Source organism: Heterocephalus glaber, unplaced genomic scaffold, assembly GCF_053883595.1.
Source record: "Heterocephalus glaber isolate CG9 unplaced genomic scaffold, H.glaber_assembly_v1.0 deba00001472, whole genome shotgun sequence".
In the NCBI taxonomy this organism is placed as follows: Eukaryota; Metazoa; Chordata; class Mammalia; order Rodentia; family Bathyergidae; genus Heterocephalus; species Heterocephalus glaber.
Window position 1 is genome coordinate 13,757,410 of NW_028258315.1, and position 19,666 is coordinate 13,777,075.

General features: G+C 41.0%; 1 long non-coding RNA gene across 2 annotated transcripts in view; it reads right to left on the reverse strand.

The window, feature by feature from the left end:
* Positions 1 to 1,159: 1,159 nt before the first annotated feature.
* The window catches only part of LOC110349724 (uncharacterized), a 537,013-nt gene continuing 518,506 nt past the window's right edge, over positions 1,160 to 19,666 (reverse strand). For both annotated transcript variants that reach the window (XR_015439324.1, XR_015439323.1), the window contains one exon: positions 1,160 to 18,381. This is a non-coding gene — a long non-coding RNA (uncharacterized LOC110349724). The remainder of the gene's footprint in view (positions 18,382 to 19,666) is intronic.

A 19,666-nucleotide genomic window follows, 5' to 3' on the forward strand; every position in this document is an offset into this window, starting at 1 on the left:
GACACAGTCATACACATAGGGAGAACTTCTGTGAAGGCAGAGCTTGCCAGTAAACCACCAGAAGCCAGGAGAGCGGCCTGGAAAAGGTTCTCCTCCCAGCCCCTGGAAGAAGACAAGAGTGCTACCACCTTGATTGCAGACTTCCAACTTCCTGAACTGTGAGATAGTAAGTTTCTATTATTTAACCCACCTAATTTGAAGTACTTTGTTATGGCGGCCCCAGCACATTAACATAGAGCTACTCCCTAGAATTCTATATAATGTCTGAATAAGGAGAAAGAGCCCACTGGGTGTGCTATGTGGAGAGAGTTCAGATCTCAGGTATTTTTACTGTCTGGAGTAACCTGGAGAGGGCAGGAGGGATCCTGTGACCTCTGTTCATTTCGACCCCATCCAACATTCCCAGAATAGGGCAGTGTGCTCTGCTATTAATATTGCAGTTTCCCAGAGTGATCCTAGAACACAATCATTCTCCTTCAAAATGCTCTTTACTTGAAAAAGCAGTGTTCTTATTGACATTGCACTTTAAAAATATTCTAAAGCACAACTAAAAGCATCCTGGCTATTCAGATCCAGAAATTGGTTAACCAATAAGGATATGAAGACACTGTGGGAGGCTGCTGACTTTGGGAAGGTCATGCAGCAATTTGTGCCAGAGACTGGAATAGAAACCAACACCCAGTGTTGAGCTTGGTGAAAGGCCAGGGTGACCTACAGAAATTGACCTTGTCAGTCTCTGAGACATGGGCCAGTGGGTACCATCTTTAGACCTAGAAAGCTCCTATTGTAACTCAATATATCAAAAATATCATTTTAATATTTACTCAATGGTTAAAAGTTATTAATGGGATAGGTTACTTTTTCGATGAAGTCTTCCAATTTTGGTACTTTATATTTATAGCACATTTGATTCAAACTACCCACATTTCAAGAACTAAATGGTCACATGTGCCTGGTGGCTACCATACTGTATAGTATTGATTTCAAGTAGCTTAAAGAGTTTCAAGTGATTACTCATAATTTCAATCTTGGGAAGGTATAAGATTTTAGAGGACAGACATTTTCTTATACATTTTATATCTCTAATTAGGCTCATAAAAGAAAATTTCAGTAACTTCTCCACCCACCCACCCACCCATTAAGTTCTTATTGACCTCAATTCCCTGCCCTTACATACATGGTTGTTTGTTTGAAAAGACTATCTCATACCTTCTTTTCTTCTTTTTCCCTATTTGCCTCCAGGGGATCTATCCCCCCCACCCCCCTTCCAAAGGCAGTTCTTCAGTGAACCAGAGCTGAGACAAGATGACCTCTCCCAAACCCTGCAGAAGACTTCTCCATCCCACTGCTATCTTACCTACCACGTGCTCTGCCTCAGAACATTGCTGTCTCTCCTACAAATGGCCTGTTTTATAAAGAGAGAGTATTTCTTATCTCTACTATGTTAGTCAGCCTTGTGTTACTACAAAAAATACCTGAGACAATCAATTTTTATGAGGAAAGGTTTATTTTGGCTCATGGTTTCAGTACATGGTCAGTTGGCCCTGTACTTTTGAGCCTTTGGTGAGGCAGAATATCATTGTGGCAGTGTATGGTAAAGGAAGCTGCTCACCTCATGGCATCCAGGAAGCAAAGAGAATGGAGATGGGGGTAGGGTCTCAATATCCCCTTCAAGGGCACATCCCCATTCACCTGATATTTTTCCACTAGGCCTCATCCTCTAAAAATCCCACCACCTTCCAATAGCACCATATGCTGGAGACTAAGCCTTTCCTACCTGAGATTTTGGGAGGCACTGAACCAAGTCATAGTACCTATACACCCAATACCTAAGCACAGGGATACACATACCATCACAGTTCAGTTTTCCCATACAGAATGACCTGGGAAAGAAAATGAGAGAGAGCAGCCAGAGGAATCAAGATAAGATCCACTGCATCTTTTATAACCTATAACCTTGGAAGTAATGCATCATCATTTTTGCCGCATTTTACTGATCACACAGACCACTTCTGATCCCATGTAAGAGGGCTATGAACAACCTAAGAGTGTTAGGAGGTGGAGATCAATAGGAGTCCAATGGAGTAAGGAATGAAACACACAACTTCTAGACAACATAAATCATGAATTTAGTCTTCTATGGTACCTAAGCCATTGACATTGCCCTTCCCATTCTCTGCACACACATTCTCCTATCACACTGATACTGCAGCTCATATCGGTACCATCAAATCATTTCTTCCCAGCTTCACTCAGACGTCATTTGAGTCCAGGCCCAAAATCTGTAAGGTCATCAACGTCTACCAACAATGCAGAAGTGGGTATTGGTATGGGTAAATGCAACTCAGTTTGTGGTGAACGGATTCATCCCCACAAGCCTATAACATCTAATCTTTCTGTAACTGAAAGCATTTAAACACATAAAAGTTGTATAAAAATTTAAAAGAAACATTTGGTTCACAAATTTAAAAAATATTGAAATTTATCTGAACATAGTTGACAAGATATAGGTAATAATAGTATTCATACCATAAGCTTAATGTTATTCATTTTACATTTTAATGTTGCATGGATCTAAAAGCCATGCTAAGAAAACATTCTGTGAATCTCCAGCAAGATGAAAGTAAAGGGGTTTTGTCACCCTACCGGTAAATTAAGAGGGAGTAAATAGGCATGAAATGCACACGGAAACTCAGTAACAGTGAGACCATTACTGAGATTATTAAATACGCTAATGCTGGGGTCTCTTGCCTCTCCTTAGGTCTATCTTGCAGACTATTCTATTTTGCCTACTTCTGTAAGACTACACCCCATTCAGAAAAAAAAGTTTGACCATGGATTTTAACATTTATAGATGTATGTAGAACATATATCCAAAAAGAATTTAAGCCTGATATTAAACAATAAATAGATTTTTCTATATTTTTTTCTTCCCATACCATCTTGTGAAGCTTGATTTGGAGACTACTGCCTTAAATGATATTATCACCTATCTACTCAGATGCACTTACTGGTGGGACATGGTTGGCCAGTGAAGTTAGGAAAGGCAGAGTTGGAGAGTAAGATGCTCTTTGTATTTATTAGCACTTCAATCCATCCAGGAATTTAGGAACTCCATGAAGGAAAAAGTGGATTCAGCTTTAATCTTCCTTTGGTTCTGGATACAGAAGAATGTCTGATGAATGGGAGTGGTCTCAGAAAGGCTACATCAAGGTTCCCAATGCCCGGGCCACAGACCAGTACTGATCTATGGCCTCTTGGGAACTGGGCCTCACAGAAAAAGGCAAGAGGCCAGTGAGCAAGCAAAGCTTCATTGGTATTTACAGCCATTCCCCACTGCTTGCATTATCCCCTAAACTCTGTCTCCTTTTAGATCAAAGGTGGCATTAAATTCTCACAGTAGTGTGAATGCTACTGTGAACAACTACAGATGGAGGAATCTAGGTGTGTGCTTCTTATGAGAATCTAATGCCTGATTATCTGGGGTGGAGATTGGGTGGTGATGCTAGTACTGGGAAGCAGCTACAAATACCGATTAACATTCACAGACAGGTTTGACTGCACAGAGATCATAGTAAGTCAATTGTTTGCAGACTCATATCAAAACCCAATCAATGAGCAGAAGGTGACAAGTAAGCTGCATTTGGTGGCAGGCTTTAAGTCAAAATCCAACACTTATATTAGTCCACATATGACCTGCCATTTATTTCATTTGTCACTTCCATCTGTACTTCTTTCCAGAACTATACATTTCTTTTAGTCACTTTTTGGTAAGCTTACATGCAAACCCTAGCCAAAATGAGTAAAAAACAAACATCACTGGAGAGCATCTTTGAAAAGAGGGAAAGACTCAATGATGAGATAGCAGAAGACTCTAAGATGCCAACAAAAAGAAAGCTGCACTTAAAAATTTACTAATAATTCTACTTAAGGTACCAGTTCATTGCAACAAGTGATTCATATTCTCCAATCCCTCTCTTTTTAATACATGGCACTATCTATGCAATGAAGCCATGGAAATATCAAAACTGTTCCATCACATGGAGAGCAAGCACCCTGCATTAAAAAACAAGCCTTTGGAACATGAACATTTGAAGCCCACCACTTCATCAAAAGTGTCTGCATTGAGAGCATCATTCTTAGTGGCTAACTCTACATTGCTAAAGCTAAGAAGTCCTTTCCCATTGGTTAAGAGTTGACTCTGCCTGCTGCTAAGTATATTTGTCATGCACTTTGAGGAGATGCTGCAGTTCAAAAGGTGGCACATGTTCCCATTTTGGCTAGCACCATAACTAGATGAACTGATGAAATAGCAGAGGATTTTGAGGTACAGTTGTTAGAGAAGATTAATGAGTCACTGTGCTACAAAATTCAGGTTGATGAGTACCAATTTTGAAAACAAACCAACCAATAATGTTTGTTTTGTGTGATATATTTTTCAGGAGGATGTCCATGGGGCTGTATTAGGTGCACTTTTGATGGCAACTAACACCACAGCTATAGAACTATTCAAGTCTTTGAATGATTACATATTAGGAAAATGGAATTGGCCTTCTTTTTTTTTTGGTACAGGGGACCAAACTTGTGCTTGCGAGGCAGGCGGTGGAACCACTAAGCTAAATCCCCAGCCTGGCATTGGCCATTTTGTATCAGTATATGTACCAACATAGTGGCTGCCATTACCAGATGGCTTTCTGGTTTCACTACTCTGGTCAAAGAAGTTGCTTCCTGTCTACTGTGCCATGCATAGAGAAACACTGGCTAGCCAAAAGAATGTCACCTGGACTTACCATTCTGCAGAATGTGAAAAAATTATCAACCCATTCAAGTACATGCCCTTAACTCATGTCTGCTCACAAAATTGTGTGAGGAGATGGACACAAAGCTCAAGCATCTTCTCTTACACACAGAACTGAGGTAGTAGATCCCTGCCAGAGTTTTTGAATTGCAAGAGCTGCTCCAGGGATTTCTTTAGAGAAACAGTCACCACAGGCAGCACATTTCAGTATTTTCAAGACAACTTTAAATCTATGTAAATTTTGGATTAAAGTCAAGGTAGAATGTCCTGAGATTGTCACAAAAGCACTAAATAACCTGCTTCTATTTTCAACAGGGTTTTCTGCAGTGGCAGCAGCCGAACTGGAATTATAAACTAGACTGGACATAAGCACCACATTTCAGGTGCCACTGTCTTCCATCATCCTGAGGTGGGACTATCTAGTTTCAAGAAAACAAGATTAGGGTTTCCCCTGATTCTGCATTATGGTGAGTTGTATAATTATTTCACTATATGTTCCAATGTAATAATAATAGAAATAAAGTCCACAATGAATACAATGCCTGATTACACACATACACACATACACACACACAACCAGTCTGTGCAATTTGGTACCAGTCCCTGGTACCAAAAAGTTAAAGACCACTGGCCTAGATGTTTGCAGGTTTATAGCAATGAATCCATTCAATGGAATGAACTGAAATGCATCTATCCATATCAAGGGATGACCAGGGGAGGCTGGTTAGAAAGAAAAAGCAAGAGACCCTCTTGAGAGAACTTCCTGTAAAAGGTGGGAGTACATAGGAGGGTGAATGCTGAGGTAGAGGTGTAAGTGTGAGTTGATAAAACCAAATTATGCAGAGTCTTGGAAGTTTTGCTATGAACCTCCTGCGGAGAGAATGGATGCCTTGGGGAGAAAGTGTTCTCCATATTTCCATGGATATGCTGCTTGGGTGGATTAACAAAGATCTGCTGGGGGTGAGTAGAGGTTACTGCTTGGTAGGTACACATTCCTGCAGGTCTATTAGTGCTTCGAAGCTCAGTTATGCCAGGATACAAAGAAAGTCATAACACAGAAAAACCTGAGACCATCCATTCCCAAATGTCCAACATCACAGCTTATAGCTCACCTCTCGGGGATGACTGATGTCAGAGCAAGGACAGATGCCCCACTTTCTGGGTTTCTGGGAGAAGATTAGCCTGTTTCTATGGACAGTGATACCTCCAACAACTCCAGTATTGGGAAGAACATTCTCACTACAGAGTGACACCCTGGTGAAAATTTCTGACTTGAGCCTATTGTGTGGTCCAGGCTTTGCCAGCAATGAAATCATAAGTGACCAGGAGTGATTTGCAGATTCGTGGAAGCATCCCTAGAGAGTCTCAGAAAAACAAAATGTGGGAAAAGAATTCTGGAACCAATTCGGTATTTTGCAGCCAGCCAAGATATTTTCATAACTATGGTCTCATTTGTGTGAGCAGGCAAGTGAGACAGGGATATTCCTGCTAAGCATCCCTGACTAGCCTGCGAAAGTCACTGGAGGAAGTTCAAGGATGGTGCCATGAAAACAGAGCAACAATGTCAGACCATCTCAGCAGATATTCCACAACTCAGTATGATAAAACATATAGTGGCAGTCACTGCATAGCTTCCATTTTAGAGTAGCATAGAAACATCTGCAGGAAAAATAATCCCATGCCTTTGGCAGAAGAGTTGGCCCAAGTGTGGAAACCAAATAATCATCTGCCAGCTCAGAGGTGTCAATGGACCTGTCTTCTCTTCTCCCTGAAGAAACTTCCCCAAAACATAGGTAAGAAACAAAATGTGGCACAAACCCAAAGGTAGAAAGAGACTTGGAGAAGACATGAAAGCATGCAATTGATATCAAGACTGAGAACGGCAATGGGATGGACTTCAGGTGACAAGTACATCGGGGAAAGTTGAAACTTAAAACTGCAGTAGAGGAAGCCACAAAAACAAGCTGTATTACTCTGAAGGATCCTGAAGAAACCAGATATTCAAGTTACAGGGCTTCTCTACTACCACCGCAACCCTGAGCATGCCTGAAGCCCTATGGGGATGTGACAGAGAGGAGGCAGCTCCAGGCCAAGCTGCACTGTAAGGACTTCTGGTGGTTCCTGGAGACTGTGTATCCAGAACTGCATGTGGCAGAGGACAGACCTGGCTTCTTCGGGATGCTCCAGAACATGGGTCTAAAGAAATACTGCTTTGACTATCACTCTCCTGATGAACACCAGGTCATTCTGTATGCCTGCCATGGGATGGGCCAGAACCAGTTTTTTGTTTTGTGTTTTTTTGGTACCCGGGATCAAACTCGGGTCCTTGCGCTTGTGCAGCAGGTAGCGAAACGACTGAGCTAACAGAACCAGTTTTTTGAGTACACATCCCAGAAGGAAATCTGCTCTAACACCCACTAGCCCGAGATCTGTGTAGCCGTGGAAGCAGGAACAGCCATTCTCATCATGCATGTGTGTGAAGACACTGCCCCAGAGGATCACAAGTTCCTCCTGCAAGAGGATGGTTCTTTATTTCATGAACAGTCCAAGAAACGCATCCAGGCTGTGAGGAAGGAGGTCAGCAACAGTTTTGTCCCACTTTTACAAGACTGCACCAGCTCGGATCATCAGAAATGGCTCTTCCAGGAACATGTGCCATAGAGCCCGCTGTGCGGAGGAGCCCTGCGATGGTCCATGGAGAGGCCTAGCAAGCCCAGGGACCAGAACCCTCCACAGACGTGTCAGCTCCACTTCTGTAAGGAAACCATTTTGCCTTTTGTATCATGTTGAATTTTGTAAGAAAAATGTGAATGAACTTTGTACTGATTTTGAAAACTTTTAAAATGTTCCAAAATACCTTATTTTCTGAGGGTAACCATAAGATTTTAACTCTTAATATTTGGAAAATTGAAACCTTATAATACTTTTCTACTAAGATGTATATTCTACAGCTGTAGCTTTTATTCTTACCATTAAACACGGCAAATATTCCCTTTTGGTACTTACAAGGATTCCCAGGTGTGAAGACACTTGCAGTGTATTTTGCACAAACTGCTAATACCTCAAATGTTTGGCTGAAGTTTTCTCAGTGTGGCATGACAGATGCTAGGAACATTACATTCATTCCTTCAGGCCATTAAAATTTATTTAATGAAGAGTCCATCTTTTTAGCTGGGTGGAGTGACGCATGCCTGTACTCCCAACACTCTGGGTACAGAGGCAAGAGGTGAGTTTGAGGCCAGGCTGGAACATAGTGAGATCTTGTCTCAAAAAAACAAAAAGAAGATGTGTTTTGGTTATGTGTTGGTGTTACTGTCATTGTCAAACTTTAATATTCACATAAGCATGAGAGTGGACTTCCAGCAATACCTAGCAGGAGGGTGGCTGGTTGCTTTTAGTAATTACCATCATAACTTTCAAACGTGTTCCTATCATTTTTACCATGTGGTAGTGTCAGGGAGAAATTTAATTTTCTATGTGAAATTCATTTTTCAAATTTGTTCATTAATATTTGTTTATTTAATCCTTCAATGTTGGATTTTGTGCTGCAGCACCTGGTACAGAAGTTTCTCTCAGTAATTCTGATTTCAGAATGATCTCAAATCAACTCAGATCTTGTCAACTGGATAAAGTTAACATGAATGATTAAAAAAGAATCAATGAGCACATGGGCTGCAGATCTTTGCTTTTGAACCCATTGATTGTGAGAGAATGAAGATACATGTGTAATTGATTAAAAAGCAAAAAAAAAAAGTTACAGGGCCTCTCAAAAGGCAAGGAAAATGGAAATTATTGAAAGAATTTAAACATAGCATTTAGATTCCCTAGATTCTGTCCCTACTTAATGCCATCAATTGATTGTTCTTCCCCTATTACCTAAGGATGCAGGAAGCTGAAGAGAGATTCTGGACTCTAAACAGCACAGGGAAGAATGAGAGTCTGACTGCAAAAAAGAAATGTGGGTGAATGTCTGCATCCTGGACATTAGACCTCAACTTTCCCCCACCTTGACTGATAGAAGATTGCCAGCCAAGGCAGAGAATTTGAGATGAGCTGTCCAACATGGTAGCTACTAACCACAAGTGGTATTTAAACAAAATAATAAATTTAAATAAAATTAAGAATTCACATTCTCGTTCTCACTAGTCACAGTTTAAATGTTTAATAGCCATATATAACTAAGAGCCATTGTACTGGTCAGTGCTGATATTGAGCTTTTCCATCACCATCTAGGGTTTTAATTATTAATTAAACAAAATAATAATTAGGGCCTAATAATTATTTTCCCATTGGGATTCACTTCCAATGAATAGAAGGTAGTGGAAACAATAGTGTATGGAGGGGAAGTCACAATACCCATTCTGCTTTGCACACTTGTGGATCTCTCCATCATGGGGAAGCCACTGGCATGTCATGAGGACACCCAGGAAACCCCTAGAATGTTCCAAGGAGGGAAGAATAGAAGCTGCTGGCCAACAACCAACACTCAGACCACTCATGCGTGAACTCAGTCAGCTTCATTCAGCTGTGGTCAAATCCTCAAATTACTACAACTCTGTGAGACCCTGAGCCAGAACCATCAACTAAAACAACTGTGACATAGTAAATATTTATCCTATGGCACTTCTGCAGTAATCTGTTATGCAGCAACAGGTCTGATACATAATTATCTCAGAAGGATAAGAGGAGGGCAAATGTGTTTGTGTGCACATGAACTCAGGTTGAGTAGAAAGTGAGAAGCTAGCCCAGAATAGTGGCACACATCTGTAATCCCAGTACTACTCTGGAGGCTGAAGTAGGAGGATTGCAAGTTTGAGCCATACTGGACAGCTTAGTGACTTGGCCAGAGCCTGATTCAATATAATTGTTAAAAGGGGCTGGGGATGTAGTTCTGTGAGAAGCACCCTGGATGTTCTATGAAAAAAAGAGAAAGAGGGAGAGGGAGAAGAAGGAGGAGAAGTAGAAAGAGGAAGAGGAGCAAGAACAGGAGGAGGAGAAAGGAAGGGAGGAATGGAAGGGAGTGGAGGGAGAAAAGAAAAAAGAAAATGAGGAGCTAAGTAATTAACTTCCATAGAAGAGAGTCAATACCTAGTATAGAAAACTGAAAATCAGAAAATAGAGGAATAAATAATAGAAAAAAATCTGAAAGACTTGAGAATGTTTGCCTTGAGGGATCAGGCATTGACAGTGCAGGGTTGGGTGGTCTCTTATGAATAACACCAAGACTTTTAAACTCTACAGATAATACTTTTTATATAATAAATTTATAACAAAGCAATTTCCATGGACCAATATCAGAGACCATGTTGCTCAGAGACAAGCAAAGTCCCAACTGTGATTCAGCAAGAAGAGCAATAAAGAGCAGCATTCTGAGATGACGGGCAATGGCTCCTGGGTGGATCTACTGTGGGAAGACAGTCTGACAGCCAATCAGAGCTGGAGAATCTAACCAAAACACATAGTGACATAGTGAGGTCCACGAGGCCCACAGCAACATGAAGACTAATCTGGAGTTGAAGCCATGGGTAGGGTCTTCATATTGAAAAGGAGACTGGCCAAGAAGAGGACCAGGATATCTTGGACTAAGCTTGGGAGTCCCTCCTAGGTGCTGGAGAAGATGGAAATCCCAATCAGGCAGAGCACAGTTAGCTTAATATAGATAATTTTAAGGAGAAGAGCACTGGAGAAATACTGCTTTTACAAATACTTCTTGGAATCTAGTATAATTAATGACAGATCTATACAGTGGCTCTTGTAGTATAAGAGATGATATCAATACATTTCCTGTACTCATCAGATTACAAGAAAGTCACATTCAAATTACTGTGAAAAAACATAGCTAAAATTATTATTTGATTCACTACAGTCTTGGCCAATTATTTTAACATGGGCATGTATTTAAATGATTGAAATTATAGTCAAAATGTTGGTTGCTAGATGTCCAGAAGCTCTGTCTTCTGAATTGAGGCCAGGTTCCCATAAAATGAATCACCAACACCGTAAGATTTTAGAGTAGTGTATGTGTGATCCTCCATGATTGCCAAAATGCTGAAGGATGATTATCCTCATCTGCTCTAAATCTCATATCTCTCCAGAGTACTTTCTCCCATGAGAAGCTCACAGTGGTCTGCGAGGAGCCCCATATTGTGAAGGAATTGTGTACCTGGAAAAAGAGAGTAACAATACAGAGGTTCTCAGGACTTATCGCTTTTGATGGGTGGCCTCATCCTTCACAACCACCAGAGCAGACAAGAGAACAGCAAAAGGCCACCCAGACTGAAGGAAAAGCAAATTGTGGGTTTATATTACTTATTTGCTTCACATAGCTCTTGGCTTTCACTTGAATGCTTTCAGTCTCTGGTCACACTTTAATCATTTCCCCCCTCTTATGTCATTACATCCTGCCTTTCCCAAGTATGAGGGTTGGTGTCTAAGCCTTTCTTTCAGGTCTGGCTGTCCTTTCCCTAAATCTTCTGACCCTCTTTCCTTCTTTCCTGCCTCTTCCCAGCTGTCTCTTTCTTCTTTTCTAGCATCAAATCATCAAAGAACATCAAAGTATACAAACACAGTAGGAACACTGATGTCCTCTTTTGCACCCCCATTATTTCTAGGTGTTCTCTGGCTCCAGGAATTCCTTATTTCATTATTCCAGCCAGCACATCCTGACAATCCATTTCCTAGCATTCACCCCAAGAACACTGGTGTAATCCACTCCCCTTCTTTTATTTGCTAACATCTATTAGATGTTTAAATAAGAATTATATCTCCCTAAAAACCCTTGGATTCATGATAAAGATAAAAGTATAAATTTACTACTAGGTTCCTTTCAGAGCTAAATCCTCAAGTGAAGCCATAAATGTGTTCTACATAGCTTATGCAGACAATAAACACAGATAAACCCACCAGCAAGTGGGGGACTAAAGAGAAAAAGGATGGATCCTGGCTTTAGGGACGGATGCGAGTACAAAGACAAGAGAACGACAGCCAATGAGTTGTGTAACTGACTCCACCTGTCTCCAGAGAAGCCCACGTTCAATCCTTTCTGAAAACCAAGAGGTGGGCTGCAGATACAGGCTGGAAAAAGAAATCATATGAAGAAAACTGTCCCCATGACCTTGCTAAAGAGGCAATCAGAAGATAATGGGAGATCCAATGAGCTCCTCTACTTTCAGAAGAGGGCAAAAACCTTTGAAGCTCCTACTCACCATCCCAGGAGTTTGAAATTTCATAGAAAGGATCAAGACAATAAGAACTTTGTAAGATTCTGAGCTATTTGCTATTGCTCCATATTTGTTATTTTTGTGATACTCTGTTTTTCCTTTGTGATCACCAGTAAAAGCCATAATAACATAAAGGTCTTATGTGTTTGTCATTGGGGGATTTTAAGGAAATAAACTCCAAAGATGGTGGTAGCTTTTGAAGGAGGGGAAAGTGGGTTGATTTTCTGGAGGCTGCTGCAGAGGGAGGGGAGAAAAGACTATGGGGAGTGGAGAAGGACTTTAGGAGAAGCCCCAGAGCTGCAACAGAAAACAAATCAAAGGTCCCACCAAAATTGTCCACAGGACATGAGGCTCTGCAGTCTCACACAATAGCACAAATAATATCACTTTATCCCTGGTTCTTGTTGCTCCTCTGATGAGAGCTGCTTCTGGGTGGTGGACCATCTGAAGTCAAATTCCATCAAGGCCCACAGTTACCCACTCCTCCCAGTTGCTGTATTCCTCCAGTCATATTGTAAAACCACCAAAATGCACCTTATACCCAAGGCTGGCTAATGCTCTATCCAGAATCAAAATGAATTCTCCATCTTCTTCACCAGAATTCACTGATACATTGAGCAATTGCATGGCACAATGGTGAGGAAATCTGATATTTGAGGCCAGCCTGCCAGTATTCAAACCCCAGTTCTGTCACAAACTGGCTCTATGATGTTGGATAAATTTATCTATGACTCAGTCTTCTCCTCTAAATGATGGGGATAAGATGAGTACCTCACTCACAGGGTTGTTTTTCCAGGGACAAGTAGATCTGCATCTGACCTTGAAGAAACAGTGGAACCCAGGTAAGTGGAGAGGAAAACAGTGTTCCAGCCAAAAACTCAGCCTGGGACATAGTCAAGGTTGGGGTAGCTCAACAGACTCCTCTGGTGTCTCCATGGCTTTTATGATCCTCAAAAGCACTGGCTGCAGAAGTTGTGTGTATGCCTCTCACACTGGCTTGGAGGTTTCTTCCTGGCAGGACCTAATGTCTCTTACCATAAAAAAAGTAAACTCTTACATAGAATGACAAGCAATTTTGTCCTTTGAGTTTCATCTTTCACAAAGGGCTCACTGAGCATCCATGGAAGATGACAGAGGCAGGGCAGATAACAGTGGCAATCTTGGTTCAAATCCTGTTCTGCCACAGATTCACCCTTACTACACCAAGTCTCAGCTTCCTCAGAGACCTTCGTGATTCTGCCATACAACCAAGCAGATCCAAAGCTCAAACACACCCAGTTATTTGCAGTTTCTCAGACAAACCACTCTCTTGGGCCACTTTTCCTTTGCAAATGCTGAAGTGAGGCTGGAAGTTGAATCCAGAATTCTTCTCTTGTTACAGTGCTAGGGTGTCACAGATGGTCAATACATATATGACTCATCCCACCAACTGCCCTAGAGCACTTGTCTTATGCACACCCAGAACTCAAACTTGCACCAGAAAATTGTAGATCAATTTTCCAAAGGACCAGGAATGCTCTCAATATACCAAGGAGGGGCTGACAACTGTGTACAGAATCTCTCTCTCTCTCTCTCTCTCTCTCTCTCTCTCTCTCTCTCTCTCACACACACACACACACACACACACACACACACACACACACTAACCCAGTTTTCACATGCAAATGTCCATCTGCACATGAGTTTCTTTGGTAAATGCCAACCTCATAGGTACAATCCAGGTGCCCAAATCTGATAAGTTGGCATAGATGAGCACTCCAGCTCTGAGTCCATTATGGACTGGAATCATTATTGTAATTACTCCTAATGGATATGTCTGTGGTTCAGTAACAATGGTGGATGATTCGGTCTCACTCTCTCATCTCTCTACCCTCCTTTCTTCACTCACTCTTTTTATAAAAAAAGCCAGCCACATCTTGCTTAGCCACTCTCTCCAGCTCTCCCACCCTGCCTTTTAAGATGAAAAGCCCAGATGTGGGTGACCCATCTGTAGTGTATGTCACGTCTTGAGCATCTTCTTTATTTAGAGCTGGGAGAAAGGGACTCATTAGAGAGAGGAAGTCCACAATGAAATTAGGAAACACTTGATCAGACCATTGTCCCAACACAATGTGAGCAATGAGGGAAACACTGGAGTTGGTTGTAAACCCTAAGTGTGTGTTTCAGCCCCAGTGGTTTGCTCATCACTGGCTTCCCCAGTGCTGACCAGAAAGGGGATCCAACAGCCCCCTGGGTAGAGACTGAGCTCCTGGACGTAGGAGCATTGCCAGGGCAATTTGTCTCTTCTCTGTGGCTTTCCTCTGCAGTGGCAGCCTGGGCTTGTGAAGTCTGTGGCAGGTAGGACACCCCAGCCTTTACCTTCCCTCAGCAGAAGCACCTATGAGGACTCTGTGGGAAGGAGTAATCATCCCAAAGCCTCCATTCCCAGGCTGCTGGCCTTTTCCTCAGCTTCCTGCCATTTGAAGGGCAGAGGTTTGCTGCAGGAACCTATGCCAAGGGCTCAAAACACAAAAACCATTCTTAGGCTCCAGTTTTATTTCTGGTAGCTCCACTCTTTTATTAAGTAAAACAGAAGGTCAGAAATATAAAGGCTCCAAAACGTAAGTATAATGATACATTTCAGCCTCTGGAAAGCCACTTGGCTATAAAGATGTCCAGTCATATCTCCAAACACTTAATCTGAATTGCATCAAAATCAACTGCATACTACACAAGCAGAAATTAAGAACAAAGCAGTGAAGTGTAGAGCCCCAGTAACAGAGAAAAAAGACTAGATTGCACAGAATAAAAAGGGACTCTAGTCTGGCGTGGTCACTGGCTATGGGCCATTATGACACTTGATCTCACTTATGAGAGAATTCAGAGTGGTTGTCTTACCACTCAGAAGGTTGTTGTGAAAGTACAACGTGAAGACAGTTATTAAAGCAATCTGGACAATTAAAGTATCATATAAAAAATAAGTGTTAGCTTTATTACTACCAAGCCCCACAGCAAATTTGCTGCCATTTGTGGCACCAGGATTCATTCCTCATCTGGTGCTAGATCCCTTGCTTTTTCATTGACATGAGTGGCATGACAGATTTGCCATTCTCAAAGGACATGGAAAATCCCTTTCTTGTTGTACAGGGTCCAACATTTAGAATGGAGCACATGAACTCAAATAGGAGCTGTTGACTAAATAGCTTGATCCCCGCCGGCAGGAAGAGAAGCAAGCTCAGCTTCTGACACATAGTAGGCACTCCATATACACTGGTTGGATAAATTAATTAATGAAAAATACCTAAAGAAAAATCCAAATAAAAATGAAACCAAAAAAATCAACAAATTCTTAGGATCAGTGAAGAACTCTTGTGTACAGACCTCTGGGGTTTGTGTTTGCTTGTTTTACCTAACATGTAAACTAAACAGGAGTTCCTTTATCCGGAAATTAGTTATCCAGCAACTTTCTCTATATAAAGCTCTGGTGAATGAGTAAAGGAACACACTAAAAATCACGATCCTATTTTCTGTCATTTAATTTGCAATTCCAACAGGTTTATCTCCCCACCAACTATCAAATAAAAGAAGAGACAGTAACATAAAGAAGCGTAAAGAGATTAATCAAAATGGCAACCAATGAGGTGGTGGGAAAAGTGAAAACAAGCTTACAAGAATTATAAATCTGGAGTAAATAACCTCATACATCTCCATAAACCCTGAAGACATCACTGTATTTGATTTCTTTGAAAGGGTTGTAGTATACAAATCTGTTGCTTTCATTATTGCATTAGTCATGACACCATTGAAAATAACCTTTTCTTAATAACTCACTGTAGTTTGTTAAAAAGGCAAAAATGTGTGTGATATATTTAGTGGGACCAAGTATTCAACACAAAGGATGAGTGACAAGCTTCTTCACTTTTATTTTCCATCATCCTTTTAAACCTGTTTTGTGGGTGTGTTCGTCAGTTGTCCATTACTGTAAAAATACCTGAGATAAATTAGCTGAATAACAGAAAAGGTTTGATTTGGCTCACAGTTTTGGAGGTTTCCATCCATAACCAAGCCATCCCGCTGCTGTGGGGAATCAGCACATTATAGTGGGATGCTGGGGCAAAGGCAACTACTTACCTCATGGCTAGGATGCAAAAAGAGAGAGAAGAAAGGCACGCCCACAGTGCCCTAAAACATTTCAGTAGGCTCCACCTCTTAAAGTTTCTACTTAGGCCCAATTGTGGCCCTCTGGGGAACTAGACTTTAACATATGAACCTTTGGAGGACACTGCAGATGCAAACCACAGAAGCGGGAGTAATTCTGTCCTTGGGTGAAAATTTAGGACCTCTCCATGAGTCCTCTACCTGCAGAGGACACTGATCAACTCTAAGTGGTCTCACTGAAGCCCCTCTCTGCTTTCACACCACTCAAGTGCCTCACTCTAAAATTCTCCTTATAAGATCTTTCCTGATTTAACTTCAGCCTGAGGGAGGTGATCTTAGAAGAGGAGTATGGAAGTTTGTTCAATAAATTTCCAGATACATTCGAGAAAAATGTGCATTTTCATATATCTCGTTGCATCAGTCCAAATATCCAATTTAACACAAGACTACATTGGAGATTTTCCACCAGAATAATATAAACTGGGGAGCAGAGTTAGGTTCTTAATGGGATAACCACTCAGTGTACACAGTTACTCATTCACTAAAGGGTTTGGGATATCCTTTATAAAAACTATTTTTGGAAACATCTGGATTTTTGATGAGATATTTCCAATTTAAATCCAAATGTTTGAGATCCCGAATGTAACCAAAAGTTGGAAAAATAAATTACAGTACAGTGAAAGAGCCTTGTTTTTGCTATCACAATTTAGATGTAATCTGGCTGTACACCAAATTTTATATCACAATTCTGGATCTAAGTCTAGATGTAGACACTGAACCTCTCCATACCTGGAAGAAGCTATTTATGCCAATAAACTCATTTTCTCCATAAACAATAAAAAGATTTATGTACTGTATTTTCAAAATCCAATAATGTAAGTAGCTTCTGCTATTGTGAAAAAATTCATATTTTGTTTGAATTATAAACAATAGAATATAGAATTTATACAAAGGTTTGTTACAGTCTTTTTTTTTAACAACATATCCAAAACTTCTTTGGTATGCCTCTTTCAAAAAGTGAAGTCTAATTCTCCTTTCCCTAAGTGTAATCTGTACTTAATCATGTTCTTCTAGCAAACAGATATAGAAGTGATGGTGTTTGACCTCAAAGATTAGATAAAAATACCACTGAGGCTTCTTCCTTGCCATCTTAGATTGTTCCATTTAGGAAAAACCAGTTGCTGTGTTGTCAGGATACTCAAGCAGACCTAAGGGGAGGCCAATATGGTAAGACACTGAGGCCTTCTCCATGGCCAGCAAGGCGGCGGGCATCTTGGGAGCAGACCCTCCAGCCCTAGTTAAGCATTTAGATGATGGAAGCCACCAGCAATTGCAAGATGGCAACCTCATAAGAGACTCCACACCAGACATCCAGCTAAGCCTCTTCCATATACCTGGCCAACAGCATAGAAGCTGTGCGGTAACAAATGCCTGTTGTTTTAACCCACTAAATTTTTGAGCCATTTATTATGCAACAATAAATAATGAATATGGAATTAATTTGACTTTCTATTCTTTTATGAAAATCAGTATTACTTACGAAATCAGTGACTTCTGAACACACACAAATCTAACTTTTTGAATGGAAGGAGTAGCATCTCTAAATTTTTATCCCTGAAGTTCTATATAAATAAATCTTGAATTCTTCCAATTTAGCTCATTGATGCTGTCATGTATACCCCACAAACACATGTTAAGTTAAATTACTTTTAAATGAGAGGTATAAGCACAGATTTTTATTAGACTACACTGTGCTATGTACATGACTGTCACTAATAAACTTAACAGTGCATCCAAAGTTACTTCTGGATGCTTCTTCTATTAGCTCTTTTTTATAAAGGCATCAATTTACTTTTTATTTGTTTAGGAACTTATGGCTAAAAAGGAAAGCAGATGGATGTTTATTAGGAAGATAAAACTTATCTTTTGTGAGAATGAGATAAAAGAAATTGCACGTAGGACCCTAAATAATGCTTGTGCAGCATTGATCATGATGACTCCATACATCTGCAGGGAGTTTACAATTACCCATACTTACCTCACTTAATCCTCCCAACAGGCTAGTAGAGCAGGCATGATTTTTCCCATTTTGAATATTTGATGATTCCAAAGCTGCTAATGTGAGAGTCTTCCAGGACTCACCTCCTCTTGCAGACTTCTGAAGACAACCCTCAAGGTATAAACATCAATTCCCCTTTTCTTCTCCTCTAAAGATGTGAATTGTTTCTGGAAAGAGATGCAAATTGAAGGTCTGAGGGTAGGCAAATTGGAGACAAAGAAAGTCTTACTCCTCTACAGTAGAAGCATGTTCAGTACAGAGGGACGTGGGGGATACAGGGGTACAAGGGGAGAGGAATTTTAATGGGCTATATGGGCGATGTACTGCAGCTCTTTTACCTTCCTTTGAGAGAGGTGAGAAATTAACAGAATCTGTTTTAATTATTTCTGCCTGTTGAACTGTGCTTTTTCAACACATCACTTTAAAACTCCTGGGTTTTGAGATGGCGCATTTAAGTGTTCAGGTTCAGATAGTGCAAATGACCTTCCCAGGAATTCAGATCTTCTAATTAAATCAAGAGTTTTCCCCACTTTATCAGTCGTCCCTCTCACTCATTCATGCACACATCGAATGGTACTGGTCACACAGTATACTCCAGGTACCGCCATAGGACTTGAGAAACAACTTGGCTTGAAGGTGCAAAAGCTGTCCTTCTGAAACACAGCGAAGGAGTTAGAGACCTGAATTTAGTCCCCTTTGGGTCAGATTGTTCCTGTGTTTGGAATAAACAACCTGAGTGGACTCTTTAATTACTCTAACGCAAAGCAAACACCCACCCATTGTTCTGAGCTAAAGCTGTGAAATGACAGTGTAATCGATGTTTTAGAATCAGAACAAAAGCCTTCTGTAATTGTAAATTTTTACCTATGGTTGAGCCAAAGTTTTTGTTGATTATTTTTTTCCTCCGTTGTTGTTTGTTTTGTTTTCTTCGAGATTGAGTGGCAGGAATACGCCTTTTCTCTACATGGATGGAGGAAGCCTGTGCCAGAAAACTTTTTTCCTCTTGAGAAGAGAAGGACACTCAGGCACAATCCTACCATTAGGCTAACAGAAGGGGAGCTGCGCCCAGGCTCTTTGTATTTCAGGCTATACCAGGCAGTGGTGTCCTGCACACTATGTTGAGACCAAATAAAAGACACTTTGGGAAATCCACTAAGGTTGGGATGCTGTGTTCTGATGTGCTGACCATGTTGGGGCTGCTGCTACCACCTTTGATTATGAAATGAGAACTTGGGCTTAACCTTGGGATGGGCTAAAGAGGAAACCAAGGGCCATTCCTCTCACTCCAGTATCCCACATTGCTCTCAACAATTCCCTCTCCTCTCCTCTCTTAGGTTCTAAGCTACTACCACCCTTTTTGGATTTCCTTCTACTTCACTAGATGCTCATGCTACATGCCCACAGAGTGGTAGCAGCACTGTCCCAAGGAGAGTGGGTGGTCCTAGGCCCTTG